The sequence below is a fragment of the Petaurus breviceps genome, unplaced genomic scaffold (genome assembly GCF_028583685.1).
Source record: "Petaurus breviceps papuanus isolate PSGF00001 unplaced genomic scaffold, PetGlider_PUasm1.0 98, whole genome shotgun sequence".
Taxonomy (NCBI): domain Eukaryota; kingdom Metazoa; phylum Chordata; class Mammalia; order Diprotodontia; family Petauridae; genus Petaurus; species Petaurus breviceps.
Genome location: NW_027187460.1, coordinates 8,476,587 through 8,492,718, shown reverse-complemented (window position 1 = coordinate 8,492,718; position 16,132 = coordinate 8,476,587). Strand labels below are relative to the sequence as shown.

The 16,132-nt window shown below is 39.4% G+C and overlaps 1 protein-coding gene across 1 annotated transcript in view; it reads right to left on the bottom strand.

Moving 5' to 3' along the window:
• COL22A1 (collagen type XXII alpha 1 chain) overlaps nt 1–15,935 on the bottom strand; it is a 630,085-nt gene extending 614,150 nt beyond the window's left edge. The window contains exon 1 of the mRNA XM_069081305.1: nt 15,505–15,935. The gene's annotated coding sequence lies outside the window, so the exon portion shown is untranslated. The remainder of the gene's footprint in view (nt 1–15,504) is intronic.
• Between the last annotated feature and the right edge of the window lie 197 nt (nt 15,936–16,132).

Genomic DNA, 16,132 nt, shown 5'->3' with positions numbered 1-16,132 from the left:
ATGGGATAACAAGTGAAGCATTTTGTACATCTTAAAGTTATGTAAGTGCCATTATTTTTATTGTTAATAATAACAAATATCTGTGAAATGTTGAATAAGCACCTTCTGCTCCAGAGCATAACTCTAAGCTCTGGAGGAAGATATGTAAATTTAAATAAGAGACAATACTTTCCTTCATTGAGCTTATAGTTTAGTAGAAAAATAAAATACATAGTGTTTAACAAGAAATTGTGACATGAGACCATTAATCATTTTAAGTGAAGTCTTAATAGTGGAGCATAATGAAGCTGGCGACTGCCAGGGGTCAGCACCCAAATCAGGCAGCATCAAGACATATCTACTCAGGGTTTACATGGATCAAAACCACAATGTAACTGCTGGCAAGAGGAGAAAGCAGGGAAAATACAGAAGCCAAAGGATAGTGTTGCTCAAAACCCCTCAGTTACCCAAACAGTAAAAATCCCCTATTTGTCAGTTACCCAAACAGTAAAAATCCCCTGATTGCTTCCCAGGTAAGGGTGAGGGGCTATGGTGTTCTGCCTGGTGGGTTTTTGTGTCAGGCTTGGACAGGCAAGGAGGGCCTTCCTGGAGGACTAGGTCTGTTTTTTTGGTGAGTTTCCTAGGGGACCGGGAGTAAGGTAAGCTTGCTAGGGAAGGGTGTTGGGGGAGAATTCCCCAAAAATGATGGTTACAGCAACAGAAAATGGTAATGTAAAACATTAGATTTTGTGTGCATTACGGAAGCATCCAAAGTATGTATCAAGTCAGAAGAGGAAGTTGGAGGCATCAGAGGAGACTTCAGAGGAAGCAAAGTAAAACTTTGAGAATAATCGCCAATACATGGGGAAAATCACCAAGCCTAATAGTTATAAGAGCACAGAGAGGGTACAGAGACACCAGCAGAGTGAAGTTAATTTCAGAGATCCATCTCAAAAAGTACTTACCCACATAATTAGGGAAGCCTTTGAAAAACTCTTTAAAAATATGTCCTCTCCATTCTGTGGCAGGTGGCCCCATAATTAAACAATAAAATAAAGCCAAGGATGGGTGATTCCAAAGCTATGGAATATTTCAAGGTAAGTTATGCCTCATGAGGTCCAGATCGACACCTTCAATTAAGGATCCTCTTGTTACAATTCTGGACTCCTGATGTTCCCAGGAGTCTACTTCACCAAGCTGTCCAGAGCTCTGTTAGCTCATCTGCCAAACTGGGCTCACAGATGCAGGCAGACAGCATGATATAAAGGAAAGGCTGCATCATTTGATGTCAGAAAGTCTTGGATCCCAATACTAGCTCTACTCTTACTAGCTCTGTGACTTAATGCAAGTTATTTCATTTTCTGGGTCTCACTTCCCAATCTGTAAAATGGGTACAATGATACACTATCCCACTATAAGTGAATTCTACTACCTGCACCACTAGAGTACAAATTCCTTTTGTATGATTAAAAGTCTGATTTGCCCTGACTCCAATCCCTGAGTTTCACTCCTGCTTCTGGACCTTACCCACAGGAATTATTGGCCTCAAAGAATTCTTTAATTCAACCCTAGTATAACACTCTGATTAACCTTAGAGATAAAGGTTTAGCTGTACCCTTTTTCCTTGCGCATATTTTCTCCCTCTATGGTCTTTTAATTGCCTTAAACAAAAAGACCTCTAATCCCCATAAGGGAAGATACAGGTAGTCAAAGAATTATGATGCTGAGAAAGTGATATCAGTGCAAAAGGAATACTCAGTCAAAGTTCTATGGGGGACTGAAAGAGACAAATGTGACTCTTATTTTTTGTTTTGAGGGGGAAGGGAGATCACGGACACTCATCATGAAAGAAAGGCTGATTCAAAAGGAGATAAAATGAAGACTCCAGGGATAGAAGATGGAGAATGGAGATGGAGAGAGTCAACTGACTTGGTACATCAAGATATTCACATATGAAAAAAAATCCTCTATATCTGGAATCTTTTCCTAAATTCTGCTGTGCACACAGCAATACTTTTTTTTAATTTTGTATTTAAGTTTTTAATATATTTTTCTTATTATATATTTCTTTTTAAGTTTAAAATAAATTAATTTTAAACATTTCTCAACATACAAAATAGACAAGGGAAGGCATAAGTTCCAGAGGAGTGATAAATGGTAACAGGGTGATCACTTTGGGTTAGAGAGTGAGTGATGGGGGCGGGGGAGGGGGTGTCAGCAATTCCCATCATGGAGGGACTTGGCTTTAAGCAGGGAGTTCCTCCCATAATAAGACCCTTCAAACTTGAAGATATAAAGAATTTATTTGGAACTGGGCAAGGCTCTGGAAATATATTCTGTTTGCCCATTAATTAAGCTGTGATTCTGTTTGTTTTTCATGCTTGTTCTAAGTCTAATAATCATGATTAATAACTGACATCTCCATATTGCTATAAGGCTTACTACAATGCACAACAGCTTTGTAAGGGAGGCACTACCAGCATTACAATTTCCATTTTACAGATGAAAAAACTGAGGTACAAGGAGACAAAATGATTTCCAGAGTCACATGGTAGGTGGCAGAGCCAGGATTCTAATTCAGGTTTACTGAATCCAAAACCAGGGTTAAATTATTATCAGCATAGTTCCTGGTACACAGGAAGTACTGTATCTGATTCTAAACTTCCAGAAAGGTCATGTCTCCAAATTGCAACTGTGATGGATGAAAAATCTGAGAGATATAATTTCTGGGAAATAAACAACCATTTTATTAATTATGACTAGCAAATAATTAATAAAAGAGGTCAACAGCATTCTCAGGGAACAAAGATGAATCATGGAGACTGTTCAATGCTTATATATACTTGGAAGAGTGGGTGTTCCTGACAGGTGGAAATAGATGAGAGACTGAGTATGATAATGATAGGTGGGCCTATTCTAATGAGAGGCTGGATGCATGACTTTGATCATGTCACATATGGATGAAGAGAGACTATCCCTACATCTAGACCACCCCAATCTAGACAAAATGGATCCACCCAATCCTGCCTGAGTAGAATACAAAGGGCCAGAATTCACCTAGATTAGATTCTCTTTATAAGGTCTTTGAGTCGGGTGGGGTGAGAAGCAAGTACTTCTAGGATTTGGGCAATTTCACTGTCAGTAATGTCCTTCATAAGGACCTGGCTTTGAATGAGGAAATAAAAAGGGAAAAAAAAAACCTAGATTTTCCCAATATTAATTGGTTATTAATAATCATTTCCCTCAATTTAGAAGCCCTTTTTTGGAACTTGAGACACATTTTCCAATAGAAAAACCATATTCCTTTAGTTTCCAGATTAGCCCACAAATGACTGGTTAGTCCATGATCTGCTTCAATTTTAACCCTCAACTGAGAGTACTGTAGGAAAAATGCCTTTCAAGTTATAAGATGGGGCTTCTGGAAAGGGGATTTCATGCTCCATACCTCATGCCCCTTGCACCCAAAGAGTAAAGAAGTCAAAGGAGAGTTTTGAGGGGACAACAGGAGAGGGAAATTCTCCAAGAATTAGCAACTCCCTTGGTCTAAGATAAATGGTCCAAGTAACAGTGAAAGACCATAACATGAAGACTCCATGGTGTAGAAAATGGATTACTGGAATGGAGACATTGGGATGAACAGAATGAAAATATAGGGAGATGATCAGGAATTCAATGTATTTGGGGGTCTCAAAAATGGATGAGGACAACAGATTGGAATTGAAGAGAGGGCAGAAGTAACCTCCTTTCTCCTTTGTCCCTATCTCCTGTCTGCATCTCCTCCTAAAGCCACAGCTGACAGTGGTAACAGGGGATGAATGAGGGTTAACAGCAGGACTCCTCACTTGTTCAGTAAAGAACAGAGAATCACGAAATGTTCAGTCTAGAGGAGCCTTCAGAAACCATCTAGTTTAACCCCAACATAGTCCAAAAAGGAAGCTAAGAATCAGAGAGGGAAAGACTTGCCTAAGGTCATAGTAGAAGGGGGCAAATCTGGCATCCCAAACCAAACTCTTCATACTCTGGAAACTACAGCACAAGCAACTCCAACTATTCCTTCCCTTCCTCCTTTTCTTTTCTTCCTCACTCCTACAAACCACCAGCAGTTAGGGATGGAGAATGCTAGATGCCAGGGCTGGGGGTTATGAAAAGGCACCCAAAGAGGTTTCCCCTTCCCTTCCTGTACCACAGAGCCTACTGTCACCTGTCACTAGGAGAAAATGTATGCTATGAGGAAAAACAGTGAAGGACTGTTCCTAACAATTCCTAAAAATTCCTAACAATAAGAGCTATTCAAAAGTAGAATAAGTTGTCTCAGGAGGATGGGAGTTTCTTCTGATAAGAAATCTTTAAGAAAGGCTAGATGGTCACCTGTCAGACACGTTCTATGGTAAATACTTTTTTCAAGTATGTGTTGGACCAAATGAACTTCTGAGGTCCTTTCCAAACATGAAATTCTGTGATTCCTTGACACAACTGAGCTGTTACTTCATCCACTGAAATTTCTTTGCTCTCCCCACAAACCTCTTCTACCCACCTCAGTCTGATTCCTCTCATTCCATCCTACATACAGAGAAGCCAAGAGTGATCCTTACCTGGGGCCCTCATTTACTTTATTTTTTTACACTTTTTGATATTTTTACATTTAATTACATTGATATTTTACTTGTTTACATCTTTTACATTTAATTACAGTCTTCTATCTTGTTCCCTATCCCCTTTAAACTGTGAGCTCCTTGAGGGCAGAGGCAGTTCAAATCCAACTTAAGAAGTATTTTCCAGATTCCTGCCTCCCTCAACTTCTAATTTCTTTCCTTTTGAGATTACTTTCCATCTACTCTGTATCCTAACTTGTATGTTTTGTTATTTATGTGTTATCTCCCATTTAGAATATATGCTTCTTGAGAAAATAATGGATGTTGGAGGTGATGGATGTGAGAAAATTGGGATACTAATTCATTGTTGATGGAGCTGTGAACTGATCCAAACATTCTGAAAAATAATTTGGAACCCCCAAAGGGATATAAAACTGTGCATACCCTTTGATCTAACAAAACCACTGTTAGGCAGGAGATTGGAAATACACACACACACACGTGTATGTACATATATTTGTGTATGTATGCATGTGTATGTGTATATAAACATACCTATATATTTATAGTTATATATTGATATATAAATATATATATGTATTTGTGTTTGTATGTATGTGTATATATAAATATATGTGAATATATGCTCCTTGAGGGTAGGAACTGTTTTCTTCTTTGTGTCCTCAGCACTCAGCATAGTGTGTAGAACATATTATGCTCAATAAAGGCTTTTTGACTGGTTCACTGACTATTTTTTCATATCCAATGCCTAGCAGAGCTCCTTGCATGTAGTAAGCCATAATAAATACTTAATTTTAATACAAACTTAGTTATATTGAATTGACTTGTGGTAGTGAATTTTCTTGTTTGCACTATCTCTATGCCAACCACACACACCACATAGCACAGGGTCGTGTGTGTGTGTGTGTGTGTGTGTGTGTGTGTGTGTGTGTAGGTTCCAATAAAACATTTGTTAAAGAACAGATTCATCCTAACTTGGAAAGGAAGAATTCTGCTTTACTTTTTCCCTCCCCTCTTGAAAAAAAAAAAAAGCTGGTCATTGTACACTTCCCAAATGGGAGAAAGTTTAGATTGACACGTAACTTTCTTCTTTGTCCAAGCAAAGGGATCTGTCTCTTCCAGAATGAAATGTCACAGATCCATTCAGGGGTCTCTGTAGCTCTGCATGAAGAAATTTGTCAAGGCTGCAAACGGGCACCACCAAGAGAGGCAGGAGCAGCGAATGTCTTCCAGAAGCACCCTGTCTCTCAGGCACAGATCCAAAAATATGTTAAACAAAGAAGGACTTTTAAAAAATGGAAAACATCCTAACAACTGCACAGGGAGAGGAGAGACAGCAGGATAATTCTTATCTCGTGCTACTGTTTTGGCACCTCCGCACTGGTGTTATTAAGGAAGATTTCTCAATCTTTGACAGTCATCAAAGTGCAAATGGTTAAATTAAACCCTGGGGATTCATTTACCTTCGATAGAAAGTTGGGGATCAGCTCCTGGAAAACTATGTCATTGCCTGCTCAGTAGCTTGGTGTGCCTGTAAAAACCACCCTTGCAGTCTCCTATATCCTTTATCTTGGGTGTCCAGTCATTGGCAAAAGCAGCATCAATATTACCTTTTGAAGGAAACCAGTCATGTGCATGTTTCCTTAATTTCAGGTGCAACTTGAACCAGCACAGCAGACTGGTGAAACCAAATGGTAAGTCAAGGTATTAATGACCTCACCAGGAGTGTATGAGAGCCAGCTCTGCTTGTCAGAGCTTGTTGTTACATTTTTAATGTGAACATTTACACCTCAGAAATCGGCAAATACTACAAATCAAGGTTTGATTGTTTTGTTGATTATCTAGACTTAAGAAAGTGATGACAAAATGATAATAATGAAGATTAAAATATAAAATAGGTCAAGCAGTCTTTTCTTTTTTTGGAAAGCCAGTTGTTAAACATTTACAAACATATCACTGTCGAAAAAGTAAGTTAACAAGCCTTTTATAAGGGAGGCACTGTACTGATCACTGAGAATACACAAAATGACATTAAAATGGTCCCTGTCCTCAAGGGGTTAACATTCTAATGGGGGGAGGGACATGCAAATAACTATGTACTTATAAGAGATATACAAAGGAAATAGAAGGTAATCTGAGAAGTAGGCAGAAGAGCAAGTAGGCCTGGAAAACGGTCTCCTTCAGAAAGTGATATTTTACCAGAGTTTTCAAGGAGTCAGTGGTGAGGAGGAGAGAATTACAAGCAAAGATGTGCTGGGAAATATACAACAACCAGCCCTTTAAATATTCACAACACATTTTTAAGTTTAATGTGCAGTATTTACATTTTCTCCATCATTTTATTAATGGACAATCAAGGAAATAATAAATCAAGCCATGATTTGTTTGTTGTTCTTGATCCTTTCAGTTGTGTTCTTCTCTTTGTGACCCCATTTGGGTTTTCTTGGCAAAGATCCTGGAGTAGTTTGCCATTTCCCGCTTCAGCTCATTTTACATATGAGGAAACTGAGGCAAACAGGGGTAAGTGACGTGCACAGATTCACATGGCTAGTGAGTATCTGCAGCCATATTTGATCTCAGGAATATGAGTCTTCCTGACTTCAGGCCCAGCACTCTATCCATTGTGCCACCTAGCTGCCCTCACCCTGATATGTAGCATTTTGCCAATTTCTAAGGTATAAGTGCTCACATTGAAAAATTTAACAACCAGCTCTCTAGGAACGACTGCAGTATACCTGATTCTAGGCATGGGAGGCAGACAGTGGGACTGCATGGACTCAGAAGATGAAGTGCTGTAGGTGAGGAACAGCAAGTAGCCATATATCATAGAGTGATTAGAGGGGAGTAGAAGGTAAGGCAAGTTGTGCAATGAGAGTGTTCTATAGATCATTAAAGCTTCTTCTAAGACATCTTGAAGGTCTAATGACCACAGAATTATAGTCTCAAGAGTCAGACAAGACTTTATAGGTCATCCAAACAAATCCCTGCCCCAAACATGACTCCCATCTATAACAATCTCATCAACTGGCCATTCAGTTTGAACCAGTAGAACTTATTTCAACCTTTCTTCAAAGCCTACTATGTGTCAGACATTGTGCTAGGAAAGGTCTAGAGATGAAAGACAAAAATAAAACAGTCCCATTCCTCAAGGATCTTGCATTCTACTGGGGGGGGGGGATGACATGTACATATTTAGGTATATTCAATATATAAAAGTAATAGGGGTAGAAGAATTACTAGCAGCAATGGGGATATGGAAAAGCTTGATAGAGAAGGTATAACTTGAGATGTATCTTGAAGGAAATGAAAGATTTTGTCGTAATACATTACTAAGTCCTTCTTTCCTTATTTTACAGGGGTAGAACATGAGGCCCAAAGCGGTTAGGAGAGAGAATCAAGGCCATATAGATGGAATCATATGGCTGGGCCTCCTAATTCAGGTCCCTTTCTGCTTGAAGTAAGGTAGATTGTGGCTTTCCCTTCCCTAATAGTATCTCATAATGGGATGGATGCTACTCTTTCCTTTATGAATGGACATTGCCTCAGTCAAAGTAAGACTTGGGAAAGACCTTAGTTTAAAAAGGCCAAGGTCTCCCACTGCATCTGGGGTCATCCCCAGTCATCCTGATTTATATCTTACCATTGGACCCAGAAGGCTTCTAGGGAGAAAGTGAGGCTGGTGATTTTGCATAGCCCTCCCTCACTTCAATCCAATTCAATTGCAAGTCACAGCATCACCTTCCTGATGCCATGGTCCTCTTTGGGAATGAAGGACAAACAACAACATGAAATAGGAAGGATCCTGAATAGCATGTAGATCAAATCACCTCTTAAAGGTCCCTTCATGTTGCCATGAATCTGTGTGGAGAAGTCAATGTGTTGGCTTTTTAGTACACACTAACGTTTCCAAACCACTGTCATTCCACAACATTTCCATAACCTCTCATTTGGGGAGCCCATTCACTTATTAAGAAATCACTTCATACGGATCACTATGCTAAATAAGCACTATTATTCAGCAAGCATTTATGAAACAACTGTACAGGAATTATACTACCGTGTTTCCCCGATAATAAGACCTATCCTGAAAATAAGCCCTCCCCTTACTGTGTAAGATTCCTCTAAAATAAGCCCTCCCCCGAAAATAAGCCCTATTGAGATTGCTACTGTAGTGAAGGTGATCCCCTGCGATACATGCTACATTACTGTACCCTCTGTATGCACCGTCCCCCCCCCTCCCCCTGGTGAAACGCACGCTGCGCTCCGAGCTGCATCCAATCAGAGCTGCAGCAGTGAGTGCGTCATCCTGTTCTTTATTGAATTCATTATTGAATAAAGGTACATTTTTTTGTTCACATTTACCTGTTTATTAAAATTGCTGTCAATGTTCATTAAAATAAGCCCTCCCCTGAGAATAAGCCCTCTGGTGTTTTTCTGTCCAAAAAAAAATAATAAGACAGTGTCTTATTATCGGGGAAACACGGTAGGTCCTGGGAAAGTAAAGATTCTTTTAAAAATAGTCCCTGCTCTCAAGACGTTTATTCTTCCAAGGATCAAAGAAGATAGACATAGATCTTACTGTCCTGGAAGAACAAAAAGACACAAAGATAAACACAATGTTTAATAAAATCAGAGAGTCACAAAATTTGAGAGTTGAAAGGAATCTCACCAGCCATCTTATTCAAACAATGCATGAAAGGAATCCATTATGATCTACTTAAAAATGGGTCATCTGGAGACTCCAATGATGGAGAACCCACCACTCCCTTGAGAAGCCAACTGGGCTTTTGTATCACTTGAATTTTTAGAAAGGTTTTTGTTTTGTTTTTGTTTTCCCTTATATCAAGCTATTTAGGTAAAAGGTATCTACAGTATTCCTCTCATTTACTAGCTTAGAGATATTGTCCATAAAAATGGTAATGAGATTAATCTGATATGACCTTTTCTTTCTGAAGCTATGGAAGATTTTTGTAATCACCACATCCTGTTCTAATTGTTTGAAAATCATCTCTTTAATAATATGTCCTAGGATTTCCCCAGGAATAGATGTCAAAGTTTACATAAACTAAGCATTTTAGAACATTGCAAACCAAAGTACTATTTGAGATCTGAGGGAAAAGATGGTTACTGACCAGAAGAAATCTGAGAAGTTTTCTCATGCAAAAAAATGAGAGATTTGGGATTGATGACCTCTGAGGTCCCTCCCAGAAGGAAGAGGCAATATTTGTGATAAAAAGAAGAGCTTGGGGGCGGCCAGGTAGCACAGCAAGTAAGAGCGCTGCCCCCAGTGTCAGGATGACCTGGAGATCGAATCCCGGGCTCAGACACTTAGCACCCACCCAGAAACACCTGGCCGTGTAACCTTGAGCAAGTTACTTAACCTCGATTGCTTAGAAAAAAAAAAGAGCTTGAAATTCATAAGGTAAAGAAGGGAAGGGAAGGTATTCCCAACGTATACCACTCCTTTCCAATACTTATAACACGATAAATTCGTAACAATAAACACTTACAAAACATTGACTATACAAACCATTGTGCATCATTATAGGAATACAAAGATAAAAATCAGAGACCCTGATTTCAAAATCTAATGTAGTATGTCTAATATAAAGACATGTATACATGAATAAAACTTTACTTTAAAGTACTATATAAGTATGAGCAATTATACTATAATTATATGAAAATTTCCATAAAATGTGTTACTTCTGCTGATGACTTCAACTCCTGGCTCATAGCCTTCCCACACCCTGCCCCCCATCAATATTCTCTGTAATTTCCATATTTTAGTATCCAACATACTAGGTTCAAGTGGAGTTTATCAAGTCCAGTGACTTTTATCTCAGTTTGTGCTACCCACCAGAATGGACACATATAATATGTGGCTATGAGTAAGTAACTGAATCTCTCTTAACCTCAGTCTCCTTATCTGAAAAAATGGGTATAATAGTACCTATAGTTTCTATATCACTGGATTTTTGTGAGGCTCAAGTGATATTATTAATGCAAAGTATCTTGTGAACCTTAAAGCAGTATATAAATGCCAACTAAATAATATACCTTCAAAATGGCTGTTCAGCCTATGCTTAGAGACCTCCAATGCGGAAAGACCCAATACCTCCCTTCAAAGCCCACTGCACTCTTAAATAGTTCTAATTAGGAAGATTTTCTAACAAACCCAAAAGTGTCTTTTCTCAGTTTCTACCTGGTGCCCATAGGTTTGCCTTCTAGAGTTAAACAGAATAGTTCTTATCTCTCTCTCATGACAGTCATCTCCCAGTTCTTTCCACAGATCTTCACATGGCATGAGTTTGTGGCTTTAATCTATAAAATAGCGGTGACGATGGTGATCCATCCTATTCCCTCACAAAGTTGCCTTTCTGATAAAATGAGCTAAAGCAAAATAAAAGCACTTTGAGGAAAAAAAAAAGTATAAATTAAATTTATCCAGAGGAACATCAGGGGAAGTCACTTAATTTCCCTCTTCTTCTGTTTCCTCATATGCAAAATGACGGATTCGGTGACCTTTGAGGTCCGTTCCAGCTCCAGATCTATGATCCAGTTATATAGCAAAGATAACAATAACCATTGTTTAAGGGTTGAAGGTACCTTGACTTTATAAATAGATGATCAGTTAAGATAAGGGCAACTAGGTAGAACAGTAGATACAGCATTGGACCTGGAGTCAGGAAGAAATGAATTCAAATGCTGCCTCAGACACTTCCTAGCTATGTAACCCTGGGAAAGTCATTTAACCTCATTGTCTCAGTTTCCTCATCTGTAAGAGGAACTGGAGAAGGAAATGGCAAACCACTTATGTATCTTTTTGAAGAAAGCCCCAGTGGGGATCACAAAGAACTGAAAGGACTCAACAACAACAACAAAAGATAATAATCTCTTCAGTCTATACAAGCCGGAAGGCATTATTAACCCCATTTTACAGAGGAAGATATTGTGACTTGGAAAAATAAAATGACTGGCCAATGACACAGAACTAAATAGTAGTAAAGCTGAGACCTAAAACTAACCTAAGACCAGTGATCTTCCCAATTCAGAGTAAGATAATATGATTTCCAATATCCCTTATAAAATTCAAACAGTCTAGAATTCCTTTATATTTTTTACTTTTTCAGATAAAGACCATGACGATCAGAGAAAAATAGACTAAACAAATTACTCTTTTTTAGCAAAAATTTATTTTATAAATCTATAAAATAGGGGGGATGATGGTGACCCATCCTATTTATAGATCTTTGCTATATAACTGGTATTTCTATATTCTAAGGTCCTTTCCACACTAACATTCTACAGTCTCTATCCTAGCATTCTAAACACTAAGGTCCTTCATACTTTAACATTCTATAGTTTCCATTCTAACTTGCTATATTCCAAGCTTCTTCCAGTTTTAACATTCTATACTCTAAATTCTAAGGTCTCTCTAGATCAAGTAGCTTATATACTATATCCAATAACATTCTATACTTTAAAGTCCTTCCAATTATAACAATCTAGAGTATATATCCTAAAATTCTATATTCTGATATACTTCTAGTTCTAACTTGCCATGTATGATTCTTTCAACCGAAAGCACTAGTTAAATATCAATAATCAAACCACTATTCCTGGCTCACACTCAGACTCAGCAGAGTTGATGCTCCTTATCTGCCAAAAGTGAATCTCCACCTGAATCAACAGGCAGCAGTACTGGGCCCTCTTACAGGAGTTTACTTAAGTAAAATTGCTCATTTTCCCCCAATAATAGAACAACCAAAAAAGGGGAGAAAGCAGGAGGATAATAAAAATGTCTTAGGGGTAGAGAAAAACAAAAACAATAACTACCAAAAGACATATTCAACATTTCTTTCAAGAAGACATAATTAGAAAGTATTTGAGGAGGGGTGAAGGAGAAGCATATATTAAGGGGAGGTTGACTTCTGGGAAAGGAATCACTTTGAACTGTTCTAATCTTGAGCATCAAAAGCTGGCAGGCCTGAAACCATTTGAAAAGCCTGCCACCGTGAGGCAGATCAAGAATCTAAACTGGTAAGACTCCAATACTTTGGCCAAAGCTCTCTATTCTTGGTTTGGCCACGTCCTCAAAGATGCCACAGATTTGACAGTAGCTCCCGCCCAGAAACCAGGATGGAACGCCAAATTTAGTCAGTCAATAGGGATGCAAGGTGTCCCAGTGGAAGTCTACAGGGACAAGGAGTCAAGCAACTGGGATCTAGCCCCAGCTCTAGCAACTTATTTAAATACTACAGATTTCAGTTGCATAATCTATAAAATGAGAGGACTGGAATAGAAGATCTCAAAGTTCTTTTTGATTTCTGATATTTTGTGCTCCAATATGATATGTTGTACCCTTCTTCAACTCCAATAGGCTATGTTCAAGAATTTTACCACCTTCTAGTTCTAAATTATCTATGTTTAAGATTATATAGTCTAGGTGCCATCTAACACTAATATTCAGTGTTCTCAGGTATCTTGCAGCTCTAGTACCTAATTTTACATCCTAAGATTCATAACATTTATTTTATGTAGCTTGAAATAAGGTAATGCTAACAAAGTGACAGCTTAGCAAACTTTCCAGCTCTCCAGAATTCTCTGTGTAAGAAAATTTTTGTTTCCTGATCCTTCAAATAATATGATGCCAGAATGAAGGGCCCACTAGAAGAGAAGATGTAGGGGACAGTGTTCTAGGAGATGTCAATAAGGTAATGAAGCTTTGAAAAGGAGGAGACAGAATTCGTGAAGATAAAGAAAACAACTTATCATTCCAAAGGACTGCCTGTTAAGCTAATTGGCTGTGTTATCCCTAAACTATCTGCTGGAAGAAGAAGAAAGTGCTTGGTGTTTTGAAGCTGGGGGAAAAAATGCAAGTTGAGTTTGGTATCTCAACAAAACCTGCACTAAGAGAAGAAAAATGTTTATCTTTTCTAAAGGTAGAGATAGCATGGTGCAGAGGAAAGGCCCTTATTCTGGGTAGCAGGACAACTGGTTCTAGACCTGGCTCTATCATTAGATTCATATGGGCCTTTGGTCAAATTTTTTTTTCCACTCTGTGGACCTCATTTTCCCTGTCTGTAAAATGAGGGGGTTGTATGAGATGATTTATAGAACTCTATCTTAGCTTTGAAATTCTAGGATTCTATTATGCCATGTGTCATGAGACCCTCTAAATTAGTCGAGGACACTAAATTTAGACCAAGAACACAAATCCAAACTAATGAAGTACCATACCAATAAAACCTAATCTGAAGACAATCTATAAAGTACTGTCTGTCCTGTATCCATATTAGAAAGATCCCTGGACTTGACATCAGAAGAATTTCACTTCTGTCTCAACCACTTAGTGCTCATGGAACTGTGGGTAAGTCACTGAAACTCTCTAAGCCTCAGTTTCTAAAACTATGAAAAACTGAAGATAACATCTGTCCAGTTTCCCTTGAAGGGTTGTGAGGATTCAATGTATTTGTATCCAGAAAAATGCTTTGTAAATAGAAAAGTGATATATAAATGTAAGTTGCTATATTATTATTAAAGAGAGTCCAATAAATACTCTGATAGTTCTCTGAACATTGGTGATGTCAGTTATCGACTTTAAAAGTGGCAACCCCCAAAATATGCACTGACATTTGAAAAGCTGCTGTCCAAGCTCCAGAGATAGCTCATTTTCCAAGTAACTGCCAGTCTCAAACTCAGACTATACAGCCCTGCAAAACAGCTAGAATCCAACAGGTGCATTATTATTATCAAGTACCAATACTGATCCTCATAAAGTCCTAATGGTTTTCCCCCTTGTGATCCTGGACTCTCCTGAGCCAGGCCAAAAGAGCACAAATTCCATAAAGTCCTATGAAGGTAGAAAGGTTTTTGGCATGTACCAGTGGTGAACTAAATGTCTGCCCAAAGAGGACCAGTCTAGCTATGTGAGTTTTATCACCTACTCAAAGGGAGGTCAATAGGGCATGACATTATTTTTAGCCATAAATACTAAAATATGGCTCTCTTGTAACTTTCATGTTTGAAGGGAGTAACCATAAAAAGGAAAATCACAGGTCAATAAACCAGCATTTCTAAAGAAACTATATATGCCAGGTAGTGAGAATTGGGGAGGGGAGAGGGGAGAGCCTAGCCTGGACCTGTAATTTCAGGAGCATAGGGAGCTCTCAGAGCAAAAACTTACTCCACCAAATGCAGGTCAGCACCTACTTTTCAACTTATTTCTTATAGAGTTGCCTGGGGAACCGAAAGGTTAAGGGATTTGCCCAGAATCAGACAGTCACTTTTGTCGAAGGCCACAACTGAACCAAGGTCTTCCTGACTCTGAGGTCAGTTTTCTACCCACTATGCCAAGACAGATACAAAGACAAAAATGCAACAGTCCCAACATACTTCTTCTTGAAATATGGGAGTAATTAAGGATGGGAAGAGAGAGAGAATAAGGGAACAGCTGGCATTTAGAGCCCCATACAATTACAAAGCATTTCACATCCATCCTCTCATTTTACATTGGGTTGCTCATGAAGTCACTATCATCAACACTTTTACAGGTAAGTTGAATACAACTCAAAGAACCTTTTTTCTTTTTCTTTTTTTTTACTGGTAGTACCTAGCTTCACACCTATTGGAGACTAGGTAACTCTAGAGCATCCTAGGGCCCTATCTTTTAATAGATCTAGGTGGAGTATTTTTAGACTTCTAAAATTCCCTGTTGCTTCTCCCAAATACCCAGCCCCACCTCCCAAAAAAAATAAAATAAAATAAACTAGAGGTCCCAAAGGCATCCAAACATCTTATCCTATCTAAACCACCTGCCTAGGGGAAAAAATCCCCAAACATATGAGCTGATATTACTTTCAGCAACTCCCAGTTCATATTGATGGAGACCCAGAAGGAGCCTTCTTACCTGGCAGGGGACAGGCGCAGAAAGCTGCCCAGCATCCTTCTCGGGACCAAAGGGAGTGAGGCAGGGTCTCTAGCAGCCCCAGAGAATCCCCGCCTCCCACCTTGGGGGTCGCCTGCCCTGGAAACCCAGGAGCAAGCCCAGCAGCACCAGGCAGCCCCCAGCCCAGGTGTCCCAAGAGGAAGCTGGAATCTTTACAAAGACAAAACAACAAAAGGGGGCGTGGAGGGAGGGAGTTTTAAAGTTGGGGGGAGGGGGTAGGTTGAAAAGAAAAAAAAAGAGGGAGGGAAGAAGGGAGAGAAAAAGAGGTAAATTCCTATAGTCAGAGAGAACCCCGCTCGCAGCAGGACAATGCAGCCTGCGGTCTCGCAGAGGGGGCGAACTAGAGGAATGGGACTCCAAGTGTGGGGAAAGTGGTGGGGAGAAGGGAGGGGAAAGAATCGGGAGAGGGAGGGGTGGGCGGGTTTAAAAGGAGGAAGGGGAGGGAGGAGGGTTTTAAGGAAGGACTCTAGGGAAAGGTCTGCTGGGGAGCAAATCAGAGTGTGAGATGGGGAGGGGGGAGGCGGGAAGGAGCCTCTAGAGGAGGGAAGAGGGGTGGGGAGCTGTGCCCAGGGATGAGGAAGGGGAAAGA